The sequence below is a fragment of the Balaenoptera physalus genome (assembly GCF_965194825.1).
Source record: "Balaenoptera physalus genome assembly, chromosome: X".
Taxonomy (NCBI): Eukaryota; Metazoa; Chordata; class Mammalia; order Artiodactyla; family Balaenopteridae; genus Balaenoptera; species Balaenoptera physalus.
The window spans coordinates 55,147,299-55,165,313 of NC_138903.1; the positions used below are offsets into that span (position 1 = coordinate 55,147,299).

Here is an 18,015-nt window from a genome sequence, read left to right on the forward strand (position 1 = left end):
AAACAGAAATGAATAATTTACCAAATAAAGAATTCAAAGCATTTATAGTAACACTGCTAACTGAATTAGAGAAAATAATAGAAGAACATAGGATTTTAACAAGAAACTAGAAAATATATAAAAGAACAAAAAATACAATAACAGAAGTAAAAAACAAATTGGAAGGAATTAACAGCATATAAGGTGAAACAGAAGACTGCTGAAGTGATGTGGAGCATAGCATGATGGAATTCACCCATTCAGACCATTAAAAAGGTAAACAACCTTTAAAATGAGAACAGATTAAAGGACATCTGGAGCAAAATAAAGCATACAAAAATTGCATTATAGGGTCCCAGAGGGAGAAGTGAGAGAGAGAAAAGTGTCAAAAAATGTATTTGGTGAAATTATGGCAGGAAATTTACTGAACCCCCAGAAAGGAAACTTTTATCACAGAGATTCCCAAACAAGATGAACACAAACAGATGCACACCAAGATATATCATAATTAAAATGGCAAAAGTTAAAGATAAAGAGAGAATTCTAAAGGACCACAAGAAAAAGAGTCACATACAAGGCATACACATAAGGCTATCACCTGATTTTTCTGCAAAAACTTTGCAAGACAAGAGGGAGTGGTGTAATGCAATTAAGTGCTGATAGTGAAAAACCTGATACCCAGGATACTCTATCCAGCAAGATTATCATTTAGAAGTGAAGGAGAGATTTTAAAAATCTTCTCAAATGAGCAAAACCTTAAAGAGTTCATCAATACCAAAACTACCCTAAAGGAAATGCTAAAGGGTCTTCATTAAGTGGAAAAGAAAACACTCTAATGAGAAGTAAGAATCTATAGGAAAGGAAATATCCTACTAGTAAAGGAAAATATATGGTAAAGGCTGTGAAACAACCACTTAAATAATCTAGTGTGAAGATTAAAAGACAAAAAAATTATAAAATCAATTATAACTAAAATAAACAGTGAAGGGATAAACATGAAGATGTAAAGTATGACATTAAAAACACAAAACCTGAGGGGGCTAGTAAAAAGTTGTAGATATTTTAGAATGTGTTGAATGCCATTTTAAAATAAATAGATATAGACATAGGTCAAAATATATAAACCACATAGTGACCACAAGCCAAAAGCCTACAATAGATACACAAAAACAAGAGAGAAAGGAACACAAGCATACCACTCAAGAAAATCAACAAACCACAAAAGAATAAATTAAAGCAGAAGAAAAGAACAGAGAAGAACTACAAAACAATCAGAAAGCAAGCAACAAAATGGCAAGAATTACATACCTATCAGTAATCACTTTAAGTGTCAATGGACTAAATGCTCCATGAAAAGACATAGGGTGGCTAATTGGATAAAAAAATAAAACAAGACCCTTTAATATACTATCTACAAGAGACTCACTTCAGGGCAAAGACACACAGACTGAAAGTGAGGGGATGGGAAAACATAGGTCATGCAAATGGAAATAACAAGAAAGTGTGGATAGCAATACTCATATCATACAAAATACACTTTAAAAAAGTCTATAGCAAGAGACAAAGAAGGACATTACATAATGATAAAGGAATCAATACAAGAAGATGATATTATATTCATTAACATATATGCACATATGATAGAAACTCCTAAATATATAAAGCAAATATTAACAACATAAAGTTAGAAATTGACAATACAATAATAGTAGAGGACACTTACACCCCACTGAATCAATGGACATGCTTTCCAGACAGAAATTTTATAATACAACAGTAGTCTTAATGCAAAAATAGACCAGTTGGACATAATAGATATTTATAAACTTTCTTTGCAAAAGCAGCAGAATAAACATTCTTTACAAGAGCACACTAGGATTAGCTCAGCATGGTGGAGTAGAAGGACGTGAGGTCATCCCCTTATTGTGAGAGCACCAATGTCACAACTAACTGCCGAAAAACCATTGACAAAAAAATGCTGGAACCTACCAAAAAAATGATACCATATATCCAAAGAAAAAGAAGAGACCACAACAAAATGGTAGGAGGGGCGCAATCATGACAAAATCAAATCCCATACCCACCAGGTGGGAGACCCACAAACTGGAAAACAATTATATCACAGATGTTATCCCACAAGAGTCAGAGTTTTCAGCCCACATAAGGCTTCCCAGACTGGGGGTCCAGCAGTTGGATGAGGAGTCCCCAGAGAATCTGGCTTTGAAGACCAGCAGTGTGTGATCACAGGACTTCCACAGTACTGGGGGGAAGCAGAAACTCCACTCTGGGAGGGTGCACACAGAGTCTCATGTGCACCAGTACCCAGGGGAAAGAAGCAGTGGCCCCATGAGAGACTGGGCCAAACCTACCTGCTAGCATTGGAGGGTCTCCTGCAGAAGTGGGGTGTGGCTGTGGGTCACTGTGGGGACAAAGACACTGGCAGCAGGGGTTCTGGGAAGTACTCATATGTGTGAGCCCTCCTGGAGGCCACCATTAGCCCCAGCAAACAGCCTGTAGGCTCCAGTGCTCGGTTGACTCAGGGTAAACAACTAAAAGGGTGGAAACACAGCCCACACTTCAACAGACAAGCAGATTAAAGTTTTACTGAACACAGCTCTGCCCACCAGAGGAACAAGACATGGATCCAACCACCACCAGTCCCTCCCATAAGGAAGCTTGCACCAGCCTCTTACACAGCCTCATCTGCCAGAGGGCATACAGCAGAAGCAAGAAGAACTACAATCTCACAGCCTGCAGAATGGAAACCACAATCACAGAAAGATAGAAAAAATGAAATGGCAGAGGAATATGTCACAGGTGAAGAAAGAAGATAAAACCCCAGAAAAACAACTAAGTGAAGTGCAGATAAGCAACCTTCTGGAAAAAGAATTCAGAAAATGATAGTGAAGATGATCCAGGATCTCGGAAAAAGAATGGAAGCAAAGATTGAGAAGATGCAAGAAATGTTTAACAAAGACTAGAAGAACTAAAGAACAAACAGAGATACACTAACTGAAATAAAAAATACACAAGAAGGAGTCAGTAGCAAAATAACTGAGACAGAAGAATGGATAAGTGACCTGGAAGACAGAATGGTAGAAATCACTGCCACAGAACAGAATAAAGAAAAAAGAATGAAAAGAAATGAAGACAATCTAAGAGATTTCTTCTGGGAAAACATTAAACACACCAACATTCGAAGCATAGGGGTCCCAGAGGGAGAAGAGAGAGAGAAAGGACCTGAGAAAATATTTGAAGAGAGTATAGTCGAACATTTTCTTAACATGGGAAAAGAAACAGTCACCCAAGTCCAGGAAGCACAGAGAGTCCCAGGCAGAATAAACACAAGTAAGAAACATGTCAAGACAAAAACTAATCAAACTGTCAAAAATTAAAGACAAAGAAAAAAAAAAGCAACAAGGGAAAAATGACAAATAATATACAAGGGAATCTCCACAAGGTTATCAGCTGATTTCTCAGCAGAAACTCTGCATACCAGTAAGGAGTGGCACAATATACTTAAAGTGATGAAAGGGAGGAAACTGCAACCAAGAACACTCTAACCAGCAATGTTCTCATTCAGATTTGATGGATAAATCAAAAGCTTTACAGACCAGCAAAAGCTAAGAGAATTCAGCACTACCAGACAGTTTTGCAACAAATGCTAAAGGAACTTCTCTAGGTAGGAAAGAGACCAGCAACTTAAAACAACTTTGTACATATATATATAGACGGCTATACCAAAACCTCATGGGAACAGCAAACCCAAAGACTAAAATAGATAACACACACTCAAAAAAGAGCAAGCCAAGCAAACCAGTGAAGATGGTCATAAAACCACAAGAGAAGAGAACAAGAGAGGAAGGGAAGAAAAAAGACCTACAAAAACAAACCCAAGACAATTAAGAAAATTACAATAGGAACACACATATTGATAATTACCTTAAATGTAAATGGATTAAATGCACCACCCAAAAGATATAGACTGATTGAATGGATACAAAAACAAGACCCATATATATGTTGTCTACAAGAGACCCACCTCAGCCCTAGAGACATATACATACTGAAAATGAAAGGATGGAAGAAAGTATTTCATGCAAATGGAAATGAAAAGAAAGGTGGAGTAGAAATACTCATATCAGACAAAATAGACTTTAAAATAAAGACTATCATGAGACAAAGAAGAGCACTACATAATGATGAATGGATCAATCCAAGAAGATATAACAATTGTATATATATACACAACCAACATAGGAGCACCTCAATATAGAAGGCACATACTAACAGACATAAAGGGAGAAATCAACAGTAACACAATAATGCTGGGAGACTTTAACACCCCACTTTCATCAATGAACAGATCATCCAGACAGAAAATTAACAAGGAAACACAGGCCTTAAATGACACATTAGACCAGTTGGACTTAATTGATATTTATAGAACATTCCATCCAAAAGCAGCAGAATACACATTCTTCTCATGTGCACATGGAACATCATCCAAGATTGAGCATGTGCTGGGCCATAAAGTGAGCTTTGGTAAACTTAAGAAAATTGAAATAATACGGGACTTCCCCAGTGGTCCAGTGGTAAAGAATCCACCTTCCAATGCAGGGGACATGAGTTTGATCCCTGGTTGGGGAACTAAGATCCCACATGCTGCAGGGCAACTAGGCCTGCAAGCCACAACTACTGAGCTCCTATGCCCCAATGAGAGAGCCCACATGCTGCAAACTACAGGTCTCATGCACTCTGGAGCCTGCACACTACACCTACAAAACCCACATGCCCTGGAGCCCACATACCACAGCTAGAGACAGAAAACCCACATACCACAACTAGAGAAAAGCCTGTGCACCACAATGAAAGATCCTGCATGCCTCAGTGAAGATCCTGCATGCTGCAACTAAGACGTGATGCAGCCAAAAAAGAAAAAAGAAAGAAAGAAAATAAATAAATAAATAAACATATCAAGTGTCTTTTCCAACCACAACGCTATGAGATTAGAAATCAGCTCTAAGGAAAAAAACACAAAAATGTGAAGACTAAACAATATGCTACTAAACAATCAATGGATTACTGAAGAAATCAAAGAGGAAATTTAAAAATACCTAGAGAAAAATGAAAACAAAAACCCAGCTCTCCAAAACCTACAGGATGCAGCAAAAGCAGTTCTAAGTGGGAAGTTTATAGCAATACAAGCCTACCTCAAGAAACAACAGGGCTTCCCTGGTGGCACAGTGGTTGAGAATCTGCCTGCCAATGCAGGGGACAGGGGTTCAAGCCCTGGTCTGGGAAGATCCCACATGCCATGGAGCAACTAGGCCCATGAGCCACAACTACTGAGCCTGCGTGTCTGGAGCCTGTGCTCCGCAACAAGAGAGGCCGTGACAGTGAGAGGCCCACGCACCGCAATGAAGAGTGGCCCCCACTTGCCGCAACTAGAGAAAGCCCTCGCACAGAAACAAAGACCCAACACAGCCAAAAATAAATAAATAAGTAAATAAATAAATAAAAATTTTTAAAAAAACAAGAAAAATCTCAAACAAACAACCTATCCTTACACCTAAAGGGACTAGAGAAATAAGAACAAACAAAACCCAAAGTTAGTAGAAGGAAAGAACTCATGAAGATCAGAGCAGAAATAAATGAAATAGAGATGAAAACAATAGCAAAGGTCAATGAAACTAAAAGCTGACTCTTTGAAAAGAAAAAAATTGATAAACCAGTAGCTAGATTCATCAAAAAAAAAAGACAGGATTCAAATGAGTAAAATTAGAAATGAAAAAGGAGAAGTTAGAACTGACACCACAGAAATACAAAGGATCATAAGAGACTACTACAAGCAACTGTATTCCAAGAAAATGGACCACTTGGAAGAAATGAACAAATTCTTAGGAAGGTACAATTTCCCAAGACTGAACCAGAAAAAAAATAGAAAATATGAACAGACCAATCATAGGTACTTAAATTGAAACTGTGATTTTAAAACTTCGAACAAACAAAAGTTCAGAGCCAGATGGCTTCACAGGCAAATTCTATCAAACAATTAGAGAAGAGTTAACATCTACCATTCTGAAATTCTTCCAAAAATTTGGAGAGGAAGGAACACTCCCAAGCTCATACTATGAGGCCACATTCACCCTGATAGCAAAACGAGACAGAGAAATCACACCAAAAAAAAAAAATTACAGGCCAATATCAATGATGAACATAGAAACAAAAATCCTCAACAAAATACTAGCAAACCAAATCCAAAAACACATTAAAAGGATCATACACCATGACTGAGTGGGGTTTATCCCAGGGATGCAAGGATTTTTCAATATTGGCAAATTAATCAGTGTGATACACCACATCAACAAATTGAAGACTAAAAATCATATGATCATCTCAATAGATGCATAAAAAGCTTTTGACAAAACTCAACACCGATTTATGATAAAAACTCTCCAGAAAGTGGGCATAGAGGAAACCTACCTCAACATAATAAAGGGCATATACGACAAACCTACAGCTAGCATCATACTCAATGGTGAAAACCTGAAAGCATTTCCTCTAAGATCAGGAGCAAGACAAGGATGCCTACTCTTGCCAGTTTTATTCAACATAGTTGGGAGTCCTAGCCACAGCAATCAGAGAAGGAAAAGAAATAAAGGGAATCCAAATTGGAAAAGAAGAAGTAAAAATGTCACTGTTTGCAGATGACATGATACTATACATAGAAAATCCTAACGACGCTAACAGAAAAGCACTAGAGCTCATCAATGCATTTGGTAAAGTTGCAGGTCACAAAATTAATACACAGAACTCTGTTGCATTTCTATGCACTAACAACAAAAATCAGAAAGAGAAATTCAAAAAACAATCCCTTTTACCTTCACATCATAAAGAATAAAATACCTAGGAATAAACCTACCTAAGGAGACAAAAGACCTGTGCCCTGAAAACTATAAGACACTGATGAAAGAAACTGAAGACAACACAAAGAGATGGAAAGATATACCATGTTCTTGGATTGGAAGAATCAATAATGTGAAAATGACTATACTATCCAAGACAATCTACAGATTCAATGCAATCCCTATCAAGTTACCAATGGCATTTTTCACAGAACTAGAACAAAAAGTTTTACAATTTCTATGGAAACACAAAAGACCTTGAATAGTAAAGCAATCTTGAGAAAGAAAAACGGAGCTGAAGAAATCAGGCTCCCTGACTTCAGACTATACTACAAGGCTATAGTCATCCAAACAGTATAGTACTGGCACAAAAACAAAAATATAGATCAATGGAACAAGATATAAAGCCCAGAAATAAACCCACACACCTGTGGTTAATTAATCTATGACAAATGAGGCAAGAGTATACAATGGAGAAAAGACAGCCTCTTCAGTAAGTGGTGCTGGGAAAACTGGACAGCTACATGTTAAAGAATGAAATTAGAGCACTCCCTAACACCATACACAAAAATAAACTCAAATTGGATTAAAGACCTCAATGTGAGACCAGACACTACAAATCTCTTAGAGGAAAGCATACGCAGAACACTCACTGACATAAATCACAGCAATATCTTTTTCAATCTGTCTCCCAGATTAATGGAAATGAAAACAAAAATAAACAAATGGGACCTAATTAAACTCAAAAGCTTTCACACAGCAAAGGAAACCATAAACAAAATGAAAAGACAACCCACAGAATGGGAAAAAATATTTGCAAATGATATGACCAACAAGGGATTAGTCTCCAAAATTTACAAACAGCTCATGCAGCTTAATATCATCAAAACAAACAACCCAATAAAAAAAAAATGGGCAGAAGACCTAAATAGACATTTTTCCAAAGAAGACCTACAGATGGCCAAGAGGCACATGAAAAGATATTCAAAATCGCTAATTAGATAAACATAAATCAAAGCTAAAATGAGATATCACCTCTCACCAGTCAGAAAGGCCATCATCAAAATGTCTACAAACAATAAATCCTGGAGAGGGTGTGGAGAAAAGGTAACCCTCCTACACTGTTGATGGGAATGTAAATTGGTACAGCCACTGTGGAAAACTGTATGGTGGTTCCTTAAAAAACTAAAAATAGAGCTACATATGACCCTGCAATCCCACTCCTGGGCATATATCTGGAGAAAACCATAATTTGAAAAGATACTTGCAACCCAGTGCTCATTGCAGTGCTGTTTACAATAGCCAAGACACGGAAGCCACCTAAATGTCCATCAACAGAAGAATGGATAAAGAAGATGTGGTACATATAGACAATGGAATATTATTCAGCCATAAAAATGAATGAAATAATGTCATTTGCAGCAACATGGATGGACCTAGAGATTGTCACAGTGAGTGAAGTAAGTCAGACAGAGAAAGAGAAACATTGTATGATATCATTTAAATGTGGAATCTGAAAGTAATGATACAAATGAACTTATTTACAAGACAGAAACAGGCTCACAGACTTAGATAACGAACTTATGGTTACAAGGAGAAAAGTGTGGGGGGGAGTGATAGATTGGGAGTTTGGAACTAACATGTACACACTGCTGTATTTAAAATGGGTAACCAACAGGGACCTACTGTATAACACAGGAAACTCTGCTCAATATTATGTAACAACCTAAATGGGAAAAGAATTTGCAAAAGAATAGATACATGTACATGTATAACTGAATCACTTTACTGTACACCTGAAACTACCACAACATTGTTAATCAACTATATTCCAATATAAAATAAAAAGTTAAAAACAAAAACAAAACAAAAAATAGATTTTTGGTAGCAGCAGAGTGAAAACGGAGTCTTATGTCCTTGTAAACATATTTAATTATGGAACACACTAAGCAACATTTGACCATTTTTTTGTTTCTGAACTAATGTTAGCCTCTCCAGTCTGCAGCTCTACAACAAAGAATAAAAATAAAATAAATGTTTGGGAAAATGCTTTGAGATAGATAATGATAGAGAGCTGCACAAAAGCATGCAGGCATTGGTAGAATGACAAATTAATTGTGCTGATTTATTCCAGGGATGCAAGGATGGTTTAATATCCATAAACCAGGCAATATCATGCACCTCATTAAAAAGGAAAGATAAAAATCACATGATTATCTCAATAGACCCAGAAAAAGTATTTGACAAAATTCAGCATCCATTCATGATAAAAAGTATGATCAAAGTTGGTATAGAGGGAACATATCTCAACCTAATTAAGGTTATTTATGACAAACCCACAGCTAACTTCATACTCAACAGTGAAAAGCTGAAAACTTTTCCTCCAAAATCATAAAAAGTCAAGGACACCCACTCTCAGCACTTCTATGTAACATAATATAGGAAGTCCCAGTCACAGCAATCAGAAAAGAAAAAGAAATAAAATGCATCTAAATTGCAAGGGAAGAAGTGAAACTGTCTCTCTCTGCAGATGACATGATACTATATGTAGAAAACAAAGTCTCCACCAAAAAAAACTATTAAAAGTAACAAATGCTCAAGTCCATTCTCTAGTAGGTCTGTGTCTTTATTTGCGTCTTACCCCTAGGTTCTTCATGACCTTTTTTTTTCCTTAGATTCCATATATATGTGTTAGCATATGGTATTTGTTTTTCTCTTTCTGACTTACTTCACTCTGTATGACAGACTCTATTGGGAGGGGGAAGAGTAAGCTGTGACAAAGTGAGAGAGTGGCATGGACATATATACACTACCAAACGTAAAATAGATAGCTAGTGGGAAGCAGCCACATAGCACAGGGAGATCAGCTCGGTGGTTTGTGACCACCTAGAGGGGTGGGATAGGGAGGGTGGGAGGGAGGGAGACACAAGAAGGAAGAGATATGGGAACATATGTATATGTATAACTGATTCACTTTGTTATAAAGCAGAAACTAACACACCATTGTAAAGCAATTATACTCCAATAAAGATGTTAAAAAAAAGTAACAAATGCATTCAGTAAATTTGCAGGATACAAGATTAATATACAGAAATCTGTTGCATTTCTATAAACTAATAATGAACTATCATAGAGAGAATTCAAGAAAACCATGTCATTTACAATTGCATCAAAGAGATTAAAATACCTAGGAATAAACTTAACCAAGGAGGTGAAAGACCTATACCCTGTAAATTATGACATTGATGAAGGAAATTGAAGATGATACAAATAAATGGAAAGATATTCCATGTTCATGGATTGGAAGAATTAATATTGTTAAAATTGCCATACTACCCATAACAGTCTACAAATTTAATGAAATCCCTATCAAAATACCGATGATATATTTCACAGAACTAGAAGAGATTTTAAATTTTATGGAACCACAAAAGACCCCAAATAGCCAAAGCAATCTTGAGAAAAAAGAATAAAGCTGGAGGTATCATGCTCCCTTACTTCAGACTATGTCACAAAGCTACAGTAAACAAAATAGTATGGTACTGGCACAAAAACAGACACATAGGTCAATGGAACAGAATAGAGAGCCCAGAAATAAACCCACACACTTATTATAGTCAATTAATCTACAACAAAGTAGGCAAGAATATACAATGGAGAAAAGACAGTCTCTTCAATAAGTGGTGCTTAGAAAACAGGACAGCTACATATAAAAGAATGCGATTAGAACATTTCCTCATATCACATAGACAAATAAACTCAAAATGCTTTAAAGACCTAAATGTAAGACTGGTTCTCCTTGAAGAGAACCTAGACCGAACACTATTTAATATAAATTGTAGCACTAGTTTTTTGGATCAGTCTGTTTAGACAAAGGAAACAAAAGCAAAAATAAACAAATCATTCCTACTGAAGCTTAAGAGCTTTGCACAGCAAAGGAAACCATTGACAAAATGAAATGGCAACCTACGTAATGGCAGAAAATATTTGCCAATGATATGACAGATAGAAGTTGTTATCCAAAACACATAAACAGGTTGTACAACTTGATATAAAAAAATGCCCGAATAAAAAATGGGCAGAAGACTTGAACAGATGTTTTTCCAAAGAAGATGTACAGGTGGCCAACAGACACATTAAAAGATCTTAACATCACTAATCATCAGATAAAAACAAATCAAAACCACAATGAGATATCATCTCACACCTATTAGAATGGCCATCATCACAAAATCTACAGGGAATTCCCTGGCAGTCCAGCTGTTGGGAGTTGGTGCTTTCACTGCCGTGGCCTGAGTTTAATCCCTGGTCTAGGAACTGGGATCCCACAGGCCAAGCGGGGCAGCCAAAAAAAAAAAAAAAAAAGTCTACAAATAGCAAATGTTGGCAAGGCTATGCAGAAAATGGAACTCTAGTACCCTTTAGGTGGGAATGTAAATTGGTGCAGCCACTATAGAAAACAGTATGGAGGTTCTTCAAAAAACTAAAAATAGAACTACCAGCAATTACACTGCTGGGTATATAGATGAAGAAAATGAAAACACTAATTTGAAAAGAGAAATGCACACCAATGTTCATAACAGCATTATTTACAATAGTCAAATTATGGAGGCAACTTAAGTTTCCATCAACATGTTAATGGATAGAGAATATGATATATATATATATATATACTCACACACAATGAAATATTACTCAGCCATAAAAGCATGAAATTCTGCCATTTCCAAGAACTTGGATGGATCTAGATGATACTATGCTTAATAAAATAAGTCAGACAGGGAAAGACATATACTGTATGGTATCACTTATATGTGGAATCTAAAAAATAAAAATAAGTAATGAATATAACAAACAAAAATAGACTCACAGATATAGAAAACAAACTAGTGGTTACCAGTGGAAAGGGGAAAGTGGGGAGGAGCATGGTAGAACTATGGAATTAAGAGTTACAAACTCCTATGTATAAAATAAATAAGTTACAAGGATATATTGTACAGCACAGTGATTATAGCCAATATTTTATAGCAACTTTAAATAGAATATAATGTACAAAATTTTTGAAACACTATGTTGTATACCTGAAAATAATATAATATTGTAAATCATCTATACCTCAATGAAAAACATTGTAAAACAAATAAAAAATAAAATGCATGATTGTTCATTGAAAAATTATGCTTTAAAAAGAAATTGCAACAAAATGCATTCACAACCTGGACTTTTAATTTTAGAAATCATTGTCTAGCCAAGCTGGCTGGATTTACTCTACCTGATTGTTTCCTTTCAAGAACAGAGAAGGATGGCCAATATTCATTACTTGCAGTAGTTATGTTCTATGAAGTCAGTGTGAACACCAAATTAGTGAATACTAAAACATTGCTCCTAGAAGAAATAATTGGTTGGGTTTCTGCAAGCCTCTGGTCACAACCTTTTCATCCACTGATTAATACCTAATCTTCTTTTATGTTTTTAAAGACACCTTATTTAATATATATAGTTTGTTCATCAACATTAAATTCACAGCCAACAGCACTATAATGCATGCCTGAAGGAAGCTCATCTAATATACATATTTTCTCCATAAGGTATATTAAAACCTTCTTGCAATGAGGAACAATAAACAACATTTCAACACTATATTTGACTATATTTGATGGACAACTTTGATAGGAAAATCACCCCAAAAAGCACAAAAATATGCAAACGTGGCACTAACTAGACCATTTACTTAGAGTATGGAAACTGAATCAAGAAGGCAGAGTGTTGCCTTGTTCAGCTTCAGCTCGGAACATGCACATCAGGTTTCTCAAAATTTTTGCTGCTAAGCACATGTCTGAAAATAACTGCAAGTATTGCTGTTGGGGTTACAAATAAATGTTAGTGAGTAGGCAAATTCACCAATACAGAATCCTCAAATAATCAGGATTATTATTAACCAGAATGTAGGGCCATTACAGAGTGGGAAAAACCAAGGTCCCTGTTCCTGAGCACAACTGCTACTGAGTTCTCCCTCATTGTCTTGCAAGGAAACACTCCTAATACCAGGGCCATGAAGAAAAGGTCCAGGCTCTGTGGGGTCAGTGTTCTCTTCCACTTTTTATATCTGAATTCACTTAGCCCAACTAGACCATTCAGCCCAACATAGTATGCAGTCTAGGAGAGGCAGGTAAAAAATACTGTGAGAAAACAGAGGAAGGAGTTACTAACTCTGGATAGAATTGAGAAAAGAGTGACAGAGAAAGAAAATTTAAACTGGGACTAAAGAATGTGCAGTTTTCTAAATGGAGAATGTTGGACAGATGGACACATATAACTGAGATCATGCAGTATTTGTCTTTCTGTGTCTGGATTATTTCACTTAGAATAATGTTGTCCAGGTACATCCATGTTGTCACAAATAGTGGGACAAATATAAACAATTTTATGTATCAAAGAAATTTGTTAAGAAAGAAAGTTGTTAAAATAAAATTAAAATTCTAGAAAAAATGTTTAACATGTGCCATAATTTTACCTATATATTTATAAATAATAATGCACATTTATAAATATACATATTTATGTATTTACAAACATATGTGTGTTTATTTATGTGTAAGTTATAGACATGCACTACCATACTAGTATATCATCGTTATTATAAAACATATGCAAAATAGAGATGTTCAAAGAATGAGATAAAATAAAAATATAAAAAGTTCTATTATAAATTTTTCCATATCCTGGTGGATTGCCTTTATAATTAATTAATTAATTAATTAATTAATGGCTGTGTTGGGTCTTCATTGCTGTGTGGGGGCTTTCTCTAGTTGCCGTGAGCAGGGGTCGTTCTTCATTGCGGTGTGCGGGCTTCTCATTGCAGTGACTTCTCTTGTTGTGACGCATAGGCTCTAGGCCCACGGACATCAGTAGCTGTGACATGCAGGCTCAGTAGTTGTGGTGCATGGCCTTAGTTGCTCCGCTGCATGTGGGATCTTCCCGAAACAAGGATCAAACCTGTGTCCCCTTCAATGGCAGGCAGATTCTTAACCACTGCACCACCAGGGAAGTCCTGGATTGCCTTTTATACCCCACTTTGGAAACAACTTTTCTAATCAACAGTTAACCAACAAATGAATTGTTCTCCCTTGGTGAATACAGTGTTTCTTTTTTTTTCTATTAAAAGAGCTTCTTTCTGTCCCCCAATTAATAATTACAGCAAAACCCTATTGCTTTTTGTCAATAGTGCTTGTGTGTAACGCCTAATCTAATGAAATTTTTAGTGTATTTATAACACTTTTGATATTTTCTGTTTCACCTGCAGCTTATCACTGCAACAAGGAATACATGGAAATAAGCACCATGTACCACAGCAAATCTAGTTGTATGTCACTAATCTTAGTCTAAAATGCTTTCTTAGCTCAGCACAGCAATTGAGTACAAGTATATAAAACTTGTGGAAGATCTTATGATAAATATACAATAAAGTATATCTCTTAGTAAGTTAATAAGTCCTTTCCCACTAAAGAGAAAATGTAGACATGGTTATTACAGGTGGAATAAGCAATCAGATTTAGAGTCTGTTTTTTCAAATAAGTCTCCATATTGTCCAGAATTCGCTTACTAGCCAACTAAAAGTTATTTAAGCTTCTCAAAAGCAATTTTTAAAAATCACAGACACTTCTATATTTAAATATAAGGCAAGTTCCTTTATTATTTCATAAAACATTCTGGTTTTAAAGTTTCCATCTTGTAAAATAAGTAGTCTAACCCTAAAATGTAGTCTTCTTAATCATTCATATCAGATGTTGTTTATAGTTCTGCAAGCTGCTTATTTTCAAAACAAAAGCCCAGATTCTGTGTGGTTAACATGAAAGGCTTTGTAAGTACTTTCCAGGCAGCTGGGAATTGAGTTTATACTTTATGTTTAATGAGCTAGGGATACAGTCATTTGAACATGGTTTGAGTTCATGATGTTTCCTGCTCTTTTCCAATGGGTTTTGCAAGTGAAAATTAATTCTAGTGGCACTTTCCATAAAGAGTTAGGAGATTATGCAGTTTTTTCTGGCCTGTGTTCCTTCTGAGTAAATTAAGTTCAAGGTTATTTGTAATTTGTTGCTGATTATCAGGAGTTATGGTTCTGGAAAAGAGTCTTGTTATTAGGACTGGAACAAGTAAATAGTACTAACAAATGAAAAAAATGGGACTCATACTCTTGCTAATCCCTATACATACATTAATGATAACGTGGAACAAATAATCTATGGAACTAACCAAAGCCTGTTTTAAAATTCATACGAATCTGTGCAATTTCCCTGGCTCCAGGAGATTGAGAGCTGGTGTGGGGAATAGTTCAGAAAGACCCCAAAAATTATTCTCCCTGCTTTAAAGAGGGAAAGATGTGACAAAATATTATTCTCTTCTTATTCTTGCAAGATTTTCTAGGGATTGGGATGAGGGTGCATGTATATTATCAACCAAGAACCAAAGTGGGGAAATGTGAGCCCTCACTGCAGAACTGAACAGATGTTTTTTTTCTAGTACATGATGGAAGGCAACTAATATTTATTGAGTGCCTACAATGTATTGGGCACTGAGCCAGCTACTTTCTTACATATTATATCTTTTATTGTCTCAAGGGTCCTTTGAGATAAGTATCTTTAGCTTCAGTTTCAGATGAAGATATATGAGTATTTTAAGTAGGCTAATAATAAGACATGTCTTCAAATTGACTTTTAAATACTTGTTCAATGCTTACTTATAGGTGAGACTGAAAGCTGTATGGGGAAAGAGAAGAACTGCTGGCAGCATGTACTTATTTATTTATTTAAATAGATATTGAGTACCTACTGTGGACCAAGTACTGTTTTAAGTACAGTCCCTGTCTTTCTGAAAAATACATAGAATAAGTTCTAGAACTCAATTACAGTTGATGCTTGAACAACATGGATTTGAACTACGTGGGTATAATTATACTCATTTTTTTCAAAAATGCGTAATACAGAATTAAATGATCCATGGTTGGTTGAATCTACAGACGTGGAACCAAGGAAGTGGTGGGTCAGCTAATGTTAGATACTGATTTTTTTTAATGTATTGGGGTTCAGCGACCCTGTCCCCCATATATTACAAGAAATGATTGTACTTTTAATGTTGCAGGCACTTCAGATCTGGTCCTAAAACCATCAGAACTCCCCTCTCCTCAGAAGACAGTTTATTAACCATGCAAACATGTCATTTGTGACACACCACCACCATCAAGTAACTTATTAAAGTAGTCTTTCCAACCTCTCAGGTAATACTCTCTCTGAGAAGAGAAGTCCGACAATGTAATTGCTTCTGCCTCATTATATTTCTAACGATTTTGAATCACTTATGCTTGTACCCCATATAACCAACTAACTAGTCCAACCAATTAATCATCATTAATTCTCTTGATTTCACAGATTAAAAGGCTGAGCCTCAGAAGGTTAAATAACTTGTCCTTGCTACATAACTAAATTAACTAAATTAACCTGTTCCATTGATATATATTTCTGTTTTTGTGCAAGTACCATACTGTCTTGATTACTGTAGCTTTGTAGCATAGTCTGAAGACAGGGAGCCTGATTCCTCCAGCTCCGTTTTTCTTTCTCAATATTGCTTTTGCTCTTCGGGGTCTTTTGTGTTTCAGTACAAATTGTAAAATTTTTTGTTCTAATTCTGTGAAATATGCCATTAGTAATTTGATAGGGATTGCATTGAATCTGTAGATTGCTTTGGGTAGTATAGTCATCTTCACAATATTGATTCTTCCAATCCAAGAAAATGGTATATCTCTTCATCTCTTTGCATCATCTTTGATTTCTTTCATCAGTATCTTATAGTTTTCTGAGTACAGGCTTTTTCCTCCTTAGGTAAGTTTATTCCTATTTTATTCTTTTTGTTGCAATGGTAAATGGGATTGTTTCCTTAATTTCTCTTTCTGATATTTCATTTTCAGTGTATAGGAATGCAACAGATTTCTGTGTATTAATTTTGTATCCTTCAACTTTACCAAATTCATTGATTAGCTCTAATAGTTTTCTGGTGGCATCTGTAGGATTTTCTATGTATAGTATCATGTTATCTGCAAACAGTGACAGCTTTATTTCTTCTTTTCCAATTTGGATTCCTTTTATTTCTTTTGCTTCTCTGATTGCTGTGACTAAACACATGCATCTATGGTCACCTAATCTATGACAAAGGATGCAAGACTATACAATGGATAAAAGACAGCCTCTTCAATAAGTAGTGCTGGGAAAACTGGACAGTTACATGTAAAAGAATGAAAATAGAACACTCCCTAACACCATACACAAAAATAAACTCAAAGTAGATTAAAGACATAAATGTAAGGCTGGACACTATAAAACTCTTAGAGGAAAACATAGGCAGAACACACTTTGACATAAATCACAGCAAGATCTTTTTTGACCCACCTCCTAGAGTAATGAAAATAAAATCAAAGCTAAGCAAATAGGACCTAATTAAACTTAAAGGCTTTTGCACAGCAAAGGAAACCATAACAAGACAAAAAGACAACACTCAAAATGGGAGAAAATATTTGCAAATGAAGCAACGGACAAGGGATTAATCCCCAAAATATACAAACAGCTCATGCAGCTCAATACCAGAAAAACAAAAAATGGGCAGAAGACCTAAATAGACATTTCTCCAAAGAAGACATACAGATGGCCAAGAAGCAGATGAAAAGATGTGCAACATCACTAATTATTATAGAAATGCAAATCAAAACTACAATGAGGTATCACTTCACACCAGTCAGAATAGCCATCATCAAAAAAGCTACAAACAATAAATACTGGAGTGAAGGTGGAGAAAAGGGAGCCCTCTTGCACTGTTGATGGGAATGTGAATTGATACAGCCACTATGGGGATCGCTATGGAGATTCTTTAAAAAACTAAAAATAGAACTACCATAAGACCCAGCAATCCCACTACTGGGCATATACCCTGAGAAAACCATAATTCAAAAAGATACATGTACCCCAGTGTTCATTACAACACTATTTACAATAGCCAGGACATGGAAGCAACCTAAATGTCTGTCAACAGAGAAATGGATAAAGAAGATGTGGTACATATATACAATGGAATATTACTCAGC

At 35.8% G+C, this 18,015-nt stretch overlaps 1 protein-coding gene across 1 annotated transcript in view; it reads left to right on the forward strand.

Annotated features, from left to right (window-relative positions):
- Positions 1 to 1,525: 1,525 nt before the first annotated feature.
- Positions 1,526 to 18,015, forward strand: part of ZC3H12B (zinc finger CCCH-type containing 12B) — a 230,602-nt gene continuing 214,112 nt past the window's right edge. The window contains exon 1 of the mRNA XM_082444936.1: positions 1,526 to 16,161. The gene's annotated coding sequence lies outside the window, so the exon portion shown is untranslated. The remainder of the gene's footprint in view (positions 16,162 to 18,015) is intronic.